This window comes from Peromyscus leucopus, chromosome 16_21, assembly GCF_004664715.2.
Source record: "Peromyscus leucopus breed LL Stock chromosome 16_21, UCI_PerLeu_2.1, whole genome shotgun sequence".
NCBI classification, from domain to species: Eukaryota; Metazoa; Chordata; class Mammalia; order Rodentia; family Cricetidae; genus Peromyscus; species Peromyscus leucopus.
Window position 1 is genome coordinate 50204261 of NC_051084.1, and position 9798 is coordinate 50214058.

Below are 9798 nucleotides of genomic sequence, written 5' to 3' on the forward strand. Positions count from 1 at the left end.
TATTGCTTACCCTTCATTAGCTTTGGGTTTCATTTTCTGTGAAATAAATGGAAACGCAAAAAAAAAATTTTTTTTTTCTAAGTTCTACCATTGCTTTAAATCTGATTCTATGATCTTAAAATCTGATTCTTAATTCAAAGCTACCATACTGTTGAAAGAACAAAGCTGCCTGGAAAACATTAGACTTAAATTGAAAATAACACTCATGGCTAACTAGTAACTTAGCATCTGAAGCTACCAAATCAATTCAGGAGAAAGATGAAAATACATTCTATCAAAAATGCTTTTTTAGCTGGGCGGTGGTGGCGGCACACGCCTTTAACCCCAGCACTCGGGAGGCAGAGCCAGGCGGATCTCTGTGAGTTCGAGGCCAGCCTGGGCTACCAAGTGAGTTCCAGGAAAGGCGCAAAGCTACACAGAGAAACCCTGTCTCGAAAAACCAAAAAAAAAAAAAAAAAAAAAAAAAAGCTTTTTTGCCAGTCCGGTGGTGCACACCATTAATCCCAGTACTTGGGAGGCAGAGAGAGGTGGATCTCTGTGAGTTCAAGGCTGACCTTGTCTACATAATGACTTCCAAACCAGCCTGGATACACAGTAAGAACCACCCCCCCAAAAAAAATTTTTTTTAAAAATATTCTGATAGTTAAAGCTGATCAGAAAAGTCTCTTGGACAAGTAGTGTATTTTTATAAATTCTTTAACAGGGGGTGGAACATACTCATTTGAGATTTTGCTTCCCTAATTTAAAAAGCTCTGTTTGCCCGTAAACAGAAATGTTTTGTACAAAAGCACTAAAACCCATTGCTTTACTTATATTTGAAAAGAAATTATACCAACATCATACTGAAATTGAAAATGACTGTGTTGCATGTGTCCATCTCTTTAAAGACACATTACAATGCAGACTCTCTCCACAACCATATCTCCTGTGTGTGTTTAAAAAGTCTGAATAGAGAGAAAAGCAGGAGTTATTCAGAGGAAAACCAACTTGTACTATCCTGACCCAAGGTGGCAGAAACAGCTGCACGAGAGCTTAATCCCTGTGATAAGCCCCCAGTTCTACGATCACGGCTGGCACTGCCTGATGAAATTGCCAGGGAGCCAGATGCTACAGCTGGGAACATTATCTTTGTGTTTCAGATCTAATTGATGTAGCAATGACACTACACTTTTAACTCTTCAGTATTCATTTCTGTTTACTACAAGGAACTGGTAATTATTACATAAAGACTCCATTCTAAAGGCTAACACCGAGGAATGAATGGAAAGGAAATCCTTTTATTGGGAGAAGAAAGTAGAGATTTAAAAATATTGATCAAAGGAAGTAAACATTGAAAGTCATGGAAAATGAGATGCGATTTTAAATAATCTACAGAGGAGTAGGAGGATGTTTGACAGCATCAGGTGCCCTAAAATTTATGGCTAAGTTTCCTGGAATTCAGTGGGATTCAGGTTGAGAATCCCTTCTCCAAATGCTTGACCCAGAGTGTTCCCCATTTCAAATGTTGAAATGTCTGCATGGGATGTTGAGATATGTTGTTATGGGACCCACATCTAATATGAAGTTTGTGGTGTCTTATATGCATCTCATAAATAACCTGAAGGTAACTTTATATAGTTTTTCAATTCAATTAATGTTGATTTTGACCTGTCCATATACAATCTGATGTAGAATTTTCCTTTTTTGGTATCTTGTAGTGCTCAAAAAATTTCACATTTGGGAATATTTTAGATATTGAACTTTCAGGGATATTTGGCCTACAGGTTTTTTTGTTTTGTTTTGTTTTTTACTGGATGGAATGAAGGGAAAAATAGACAATATCTGAAATAAGAACGGTGATGGATACTTCTCAGAATAACATTTAAAATAGTCTGCAATTCTTCACTGAATATTAGAACGTATATAATTCTGTGTTTAGGAATGGATGTATCTAAAAGGACATGTGGTATAAAATCGTCCCCACGAAATAGAAATGTCTCCAGGACTCTTTTTTTTTTTTTTGGTTTTTCCAGACAGAGTTTCTCTGTGTAGCTTTGCACCTTTCCTGGAACTCACTCTCTCACTCTTTTGACCAGGCTGGCCTCGAACTTACAGAGATCCGCCTGCCTCCCGAGTGCTGGGATTAAAGGTGTATACCACCACCACCTGGATTCCAGGACTCTTAAAAGAAGGGAATGGAAGTGCTGAAGATGATGGGGGATGAACTTGTCTCCCAGGAAGAGATTTCACATTTTCTTACAATTTGTAATTCCAACTTGCAGGAGAGGCTGGAGCTAAGACTGATGAGTTAATGATGGTTTGAGACCAACCTTGACCAGAACTTCCCAGTTGTTGTTCTAGTTTGGTTTGCAGCTGTGATAAAACATTTGACTTACAGGTTACAGTCCATCACCACGGAGAGCCAGGCCAGGAACTCAAGGCAAGAACTTGGAAGCAAGGATTGAAGACCACAGGGGAACACTGATTACCAACTTTTTTTGAACCCAAGACCACCTTCAAGGGGGCAGTACTGCCCACAGTGCGCTGGGCCCTCCCATATCAATCATTATTCAAGAAAATGTTTCACAGACATGACATTCGGCCAATCAGGTGGAGGCATTTCCTCTATTGAGTGAGGGTTCTTCTCTCTGGGTGTGTCAAATCAACAGTCAAGGCTAGCCATCTTTGGTAGAGGAAGGTTGGAGGAACGAAAGGGGAAGAAAGGAGATGATGGAGTAACATTTTAATAATGAAAGGAAACAAAAACCAGCCATCACAGTATACATTTCTTTGCCCTCTATTTATTTATTATTAATTAATTTTCCTTTAAGTTCCTTTATTGCATTTTATTCATAGAGAATATAAAGGTATTTAAACTTTTGACAATAATTTCAACTTGATACGCCCAAGTTTAACTTGCTTTTTAATATATTTATTGATATAAAATTAGGCCTCTAACGGTGATAAGGACAGGGAAATTGCTGCCACTGAACAATCAAAAAACAAAACGCAGAGGTAACTTCTTGTTCTTCCATCTCTTGGCCCACCCCCACTTCTCCATGACCTCCATCACAGACCCCCATTAGGAGGAGGATGGGATGAAGAGGAGAAAGTGGAGAATACATAATCAAGTGCAAAACATTGTGGTAAGTACAGAGTAAGTGCAGTCCAAGCCTCATGTCTTACCATAAGTTAGAGTTAGATTTTCACTATTGTTTGTCTCTAGTTGGTGTACTGGAGACAGGCGGCTGGTTTTAGAACTGTCAGGCGCCAAACATTTACAAACTCAACAGTTTATCTCTTTGAGTTCAGAGGAGGCTAGAATAGCTGATCCTACCTCCTCCTCCTGTTCCTTCCTTCCTTTCCTTTCTAAATTGAAGCAGGGAAATTACTAGAGCATGAGAAGGGGAAGGGGTCTCTCACTCAAGAGTTCAGATGACTTCTCTCCCAGGCTGAGAGCCTGCAATTCTAGCACAATCAACATTTTCTATGAAGCTTCTTCCCATAGAGATGCCATTCCTTTTATATTTTCAGATAAGAACATTAAAATAACAGTGAGACATATGGTTGACCTTACAATATAGCCTGACTCCTTTACTAGCTATAAGCCTCCAGTTTTCTGAGAATCCTACAAACAGGACTACAAACTTTGTTCACAGTAAAAAGCATCCTAACTTCCCATGCACTTATTGTGATCTAGGGATTATTATTAGTTGTAATGCTATTCAATGCACCTCAGGAAACCACTCTGTGATCTCATTTGAACCCCCCAGCAACACTTGCAAGATAACTCAAGAATTTACCAAAATAATATATAAGGCTATTGTAAGGGCAACTAAAAATATTTGTACCTGTACACTTGTCCAATGGGGCACTGTGGAGGTCAGATGACGACTATTGTGAATTGGATCTTTCCTTCTATCAGGCTTGGCATCAGGCACCTTTACCCACTGAAACACAGCCCTGTAGGAACAATTAAGTGTGACTCTCCTTTGAGAATCCCATGCTAATGTCTTATTCTTTCCCTGAGCATCTCTCTATTAACATCCATAATCAAATCTATGGTAAAAATCCCATTTTAAATAAATCCCAACTGTGCTTTATTCTAGCTCACCCGAATTCTTTTCTGCAATGAAGTCAAGGATTCCTAGTCATCTGACTGGAAGAGTCTGTGGGGAAGGGAGTTTCACAGGTTGCTATTTGTCTTCTACTAGGATATCTCTAATATAAACTAATTTAAATAATTCTACAAAAGCCAGTAGGGTGGAGGTCTGCATGGAAGGTCAGAATTCTGAGTTTTTCCTTACTTGAAATGTTTTTTTTTCTTCATTTCATGATATACTTGCAATGTAGAAATTTAGGCCTGATTTTGTTTCTCTTAGAAACTTGGAAGACATTTGTTCCACTGCTTCTTGAGATCCAATCCACAGAGGGGATATATTATATTAAAATGAGATTTCATGTCTTTGTTGTAGTTTTGGGGATTTTTATCTTTATTCTAATTTCTAAAATGTTATGAGGGTATATCTAAGTGTGAGTGTTTCTGCCATTTATTGCTTTGGAGATTTTCAGTTTAAATGTTTGTGTATAGAACTTACCCATCTCTCATTATTTCTTGCATTCTTTCTCAATACCATACATTAAAAGTTAAAACATAGCTAAAGAAAAACTCAAAACAACAAAAAGTTTAAGGTAAAAATAAGGATGGCCAAATGTTTACTTGTAAAACAAATTAAACAAATGTTGTATAAGATATAATTAATATAATGCTTATGCAGCATATAGTAACATGGTGGATTATGCATTTTATCGCACAAAGATATAATTGTATACATCCAGAACCCCAAACTATGACACAAGGAGAAATGGGGAATATAGTTATTACAAAACAGTGTGAAGGTTTGAACATGACCTTATAAGCTAAGAGTTTTGTGCATTAATATTTAATCACACAATGATGCTGAAGTAGATACTATTTTCCTCATTTTATATATAAGAAAGTGTAATGTTGAAGGTTTTAAGTAATGTATCGTGGGTCAAGCAACTATGGGGTAGTAAAGTTGGTTTGTAAATTCAAGTACATCTGTGTTTAGGGTCTGGGAGGCTACGCAGCACTTTCAGGGTAATCTAATATGCATTCACCTTTGCTCCTCTACTGCAGAAACCCCTTGGTCTCTTGGTCAGTAGTTGCTGGGGAATGGAGAATTATGGACAATTTCAAATTAAAGAATGGACTAGAGAGTACCATAACGAATAGTAACATTTGTTTTAAATCTATTCAATTTTACTGAATAATTTCAAGGCAAATTGACATGTGACATTTCACCCCCACAGATAGCTAATAATAAGCATTTTCTATACTACTTCAATATTATTACCATACCTACCAGAATTGCCTAATATAAGTTAATATCCAACAAAGGTAAAATTTTTCAAATTGTTCTCAAATTGTATCTTAGAATGCCCCTCCTCAGCTTTGCTTTCCTTTTAATGGAAATTATTTGAGGAAATATGTTTAGTATATAACATGAATCACTTCATGGAGTTGTATTATGATTTTCCTTATGTTATGAAATAAAATTTATTGTGTCTATTTGAGGTTTATAACATGATATTATGAGACTCTCACAGATAATAAAATCGTACCATACTGAAACAGATTAACATATCTGTCATCTCACACAATTATTTTTTGACAAGTTAAATTCTGTTTAGCCAAAATCCCTAATCCAGTACAATTTCATTGGCTCTATAGTTTCATTATGTTCCTAGACTTATTAGCTTTACATATCTGCTACTTTTTACCTAAGTCCCTCTATTTTATCCCAGCACATACTGTCCCTAACAATTAACATTTTAGTATTTGTCTCTCTATATTCCCCTTCCCTCTTTAGAAGCAAGCATTATTTTCATCATCCATTCATCTGTTGAAGAGCATTTATGCTGTTTCCATTTCTTAGCTATTGTGAGTAGGGTATCTATGAATATTGCTGAGCAAGTATCTGTGGAGTAGGATGTTGATGTTTTGAGCATATGCCAAATAGTGGTATAGCTGGATCATATGGTAGATTTAATGTAAATGGTTTGAGATTCACCATACTAATTTCCAAAGTGGCTGTGTCAACTGGCATTCCCACCAAAAGTGAATGAGGGATCTTCTTGCCAGCATTTATTTTCAGTTGGTGTAGTGGAGTTTTCTTCTGTAAATCCTCAGGGTCTACATTTTTTAATATTCACACATTATCAAAGTATCTGAAATTTTTAGCTCTCAACTCCCTCAACTGTGGCAAAGAGATTTTTTTTTTTGGTTGTGAAAGCATCCTATCATGTATGAGTATTTATAATTCTTATACAAATAGTACCTTTCTTTTCAATCTTGTTTAACCATTTAGGAGCTGATGAGAAAGTGAAAGAAATTGAGAAAGTTGCTCCAGTTTAAAGTAAAACACCAGCAAAACCAGAAGCATGATCAAGTCCAGCATTTTCCTTGACAGTGACAAATTTGTTTGCTCTACTCTTTTTTTTTTGAAGAAAAAAAAGTTTTCCTAGTTTGCCATTAAGTTTAGAAGCTTGTTTAAATTAATTGTATGTAATGTTTAATTAGCTAACTAACAGGCAATAGTTTTATCTTAGCAATGGACATACCCAAGTTAAGCTTTAGTTGGACAAAGATACCACTCCACATGCCTAAACAACACATCTTGTTTTAAAAACAAAAGTTTGAAGTTCAAAATAATCAAAATTTGAAAGTATTTCATAATACTTATGAGTTACATTTAATATTAAGTGTTTCAACTAGAGTTTTTAGGACATTGACAGATTCTTCAGGAAATTTCTCCCAGATGACTAATTTCTTTTCTATTTTGAAGCTATTTTGGTTGCAGGATATTTTATTCACAATATAGTTTATCTACCTTCACATGATTTCACAAGTATCACCCAGTTCTTGTACTGTTTACTCCTATCCCTTAAATCTCTTATTTTTACTCTTCTGAGGTTCTTCCCCTACTCAATATTCTTAAGAATAATTGAAGTAAAGAATAGCTATATTTAGTAAGAAAGGTTCTTGGTAGAACACATACCAATTTCTTTATTAAAACTTAAATACTCATTCTGAATTTCTAGGGGAGTCTTTTTCTTTCATTTTTATGGAAGCTACTGTTTTTGGTGTTTGTATTGTGATCTCTGGAGCTATTGTATTTCAGTGATTTGGCAAGATGTAATCTGCAATGCAGATATGAGCACTCCAGATGGCTGTGAGGCTGTGTCCTATGAGTTTGTAGCAAATCTACTATTAGAAAATGGAGGGAATGATTTTTTTTCCTATTTTTTTATGAGAAGAGTATTTTCTTCCTTACTTTTACAGTGTTCCCCTTGTCTTTATGTAGGCTTTCTCTATAGCAGTTCTCTATGGGTCCTTTTTAAATAATCCCCCAAACTACTCTGCACCTCAAGAAAATATTTTACAGCCAGTTTACATATATACCTCCTGAGAGAAGACTGTAGTAAACTTATATACACACAGTGGCCTAAAGGGACATATAAATTTAAAGTGGATATCTTGTGCATACATATTACCTTAACTTGTAAAATTTCTGTATTGGAGTATTAATATTTTAAGACATATCTCTACAAGTGTTCTTTTGAAATATTTAACTGTTGAATACCCAGCAGTATGTGAAAAGATATTTTTAAAGTTTCTTGTGTTGTTTGCTTCATGTTTATAGTTCTACACATTACCCAGTTCTGTTTACAGTAGCTACAGGATACATAATTCCTTAATTGATTTGAACTGAAATTATGTTTGCCAGTGACATGTAGTTTAAGGTAGAGGTGCCTGTGTTACTAAATTGGAAGGACAGATAACCCAAACGATGACACCAATATTACTTTTTTTTTTTTTTTTTTTTTTGGTTTTTTTTTTCGAGACAGGGTTTCTCTGTGTAGCTTTGTGCCTCTCCTGGAACTCACTTGGTAGCCCAGGCTGGCCTCGAACTCACAGAGATCCGCCTGGCTCTGCCTCCCGAGTGCTGGGATTAAAGGCGTGCGCCACCACCGCCCGGCTCCAATATTACTTTTTAACTGGTTATAAAACGACGATAAACAATTGCTTAGGATGAAAATTTAGAATTCCACATTGTATTGACTTAGGAAATAAAGACATAATAAAATAAAAATACTAACATAGTAATTCCTATATAAAAAGTAAGAGCTTAGCATTATTTTCCTTTAAACTGTTTTAATTCTGCTATTCTACTTTTCTGTTTATTATCACAGTTATCAGTTTTCTTACATTGCTCTTATATGTGCTTTGGGAATTTCTTTAAAAATTAATTAATTCTCTAAAAATTAATACTCATATCATTTGGTGCACTAGTTTTTCTCTAAACATGCAGCACATACAAAAAACTACTCTGTCTTCCTAAATAAGCATCTAGTAAAAAAAAAAAACTAAAATTTACTGAACACTATGATACAAGTTATGAGTGTTAGCAACAGCCATGTTTATTTGCCCACGTATTGATAAGTTGCTTATCAAATGCTGAGCTAAACTGTTCAGATTTACTGGCAACACCAACTGAAAGAACAAGTCCTTACTAGGATGAAGTTTCTGCTAAGGAAGACCAGGGACAAGTACACAGCTATAGACTATAGAAATGCCTACATTATCTCATAAAATGAGATCGTTTTACATGATGAGGAAAATAACAATAAATCAAAAATCCAATTGATTCTGACTTTATTGGCATAATTACTTTCACCAAATGATTGGTCATGTTGTCTGTCTGCTGTCTAAATGTTTATGCTGCTATCTATCCACCTGGCCTACTCTCAACCTTGATCAGAGAAGCTTCTTTTTGCAGTACTCAACAGTATTCCACTGATCAAAGTGCTAAGAATGAGTGACAGTGAGTACTAAGCCATACATATGAGATCTCTATCAACTTGCCCATCACCCAGCCCCCACTGGGCTCAGGGAACATCACTGAAAGGAGGCAGGCAAAAGACTATGAGAGCTAGAGGATGGGGAGAACTGCTATGAAATGCTGTCTTCTGTTCATGACGTGAGTATTGCACTCGTGACTTCATAGCATATGTGCCTAGCTGCACAAAATCTGTATAAGATCAAGCCAGCCAAGTCAGTATGGATAGACAAGAACCCACAAGGCCTTGCCCCTAATCGAGGAGGTATTGACAGTTGATAGCTGCTGGGAGGAGGAGAATAATTCTTTTTTTGAGAGTATTCCTTCTGGTAGGTTTCCCATGTTCCAGAGGATGGCCCAACACCCATACACATGTGTACATCACTAACTGAACTTAGTGGATCATTTTTTAAAAAGACAAACAACATCTTGGGTAAATCCAACCAAGAAAGTAAAATCTTGTGTAATTAAAACCTCAAGATACCGAAGAAAGAAATTGGAAAAGATACCTTAAGATCTCCCATGCTCAAGGATTGGTAGGTGTAGTACTGTGAAAATAGCCTTCTTACCAAAAGCAATTAACAGATTCAGTGCAATCCCTATTAAAATTCCAATGCAATTTTTTTCACAAAAATTTTCAAAAATCTAGGATAGAGAAATCTATCTTGAATAATAAAAGTACTAGAGATATCACTATCCTTGAGTGTAAGTTATATTGCAGAGCTATAGCAATTTAAAAAAGCAATATGGTAATAGAATGAAAACAGACACAATGATCAATGGAATAGAATTGAGGATTCTAATATAAGGCCCACCCTGTTTTTTTTTGACAAAGAAGCCAAAATATATACACAGAAGAAAAGACAGCATCTTCAACAAATGGCTCTGGTCAAAC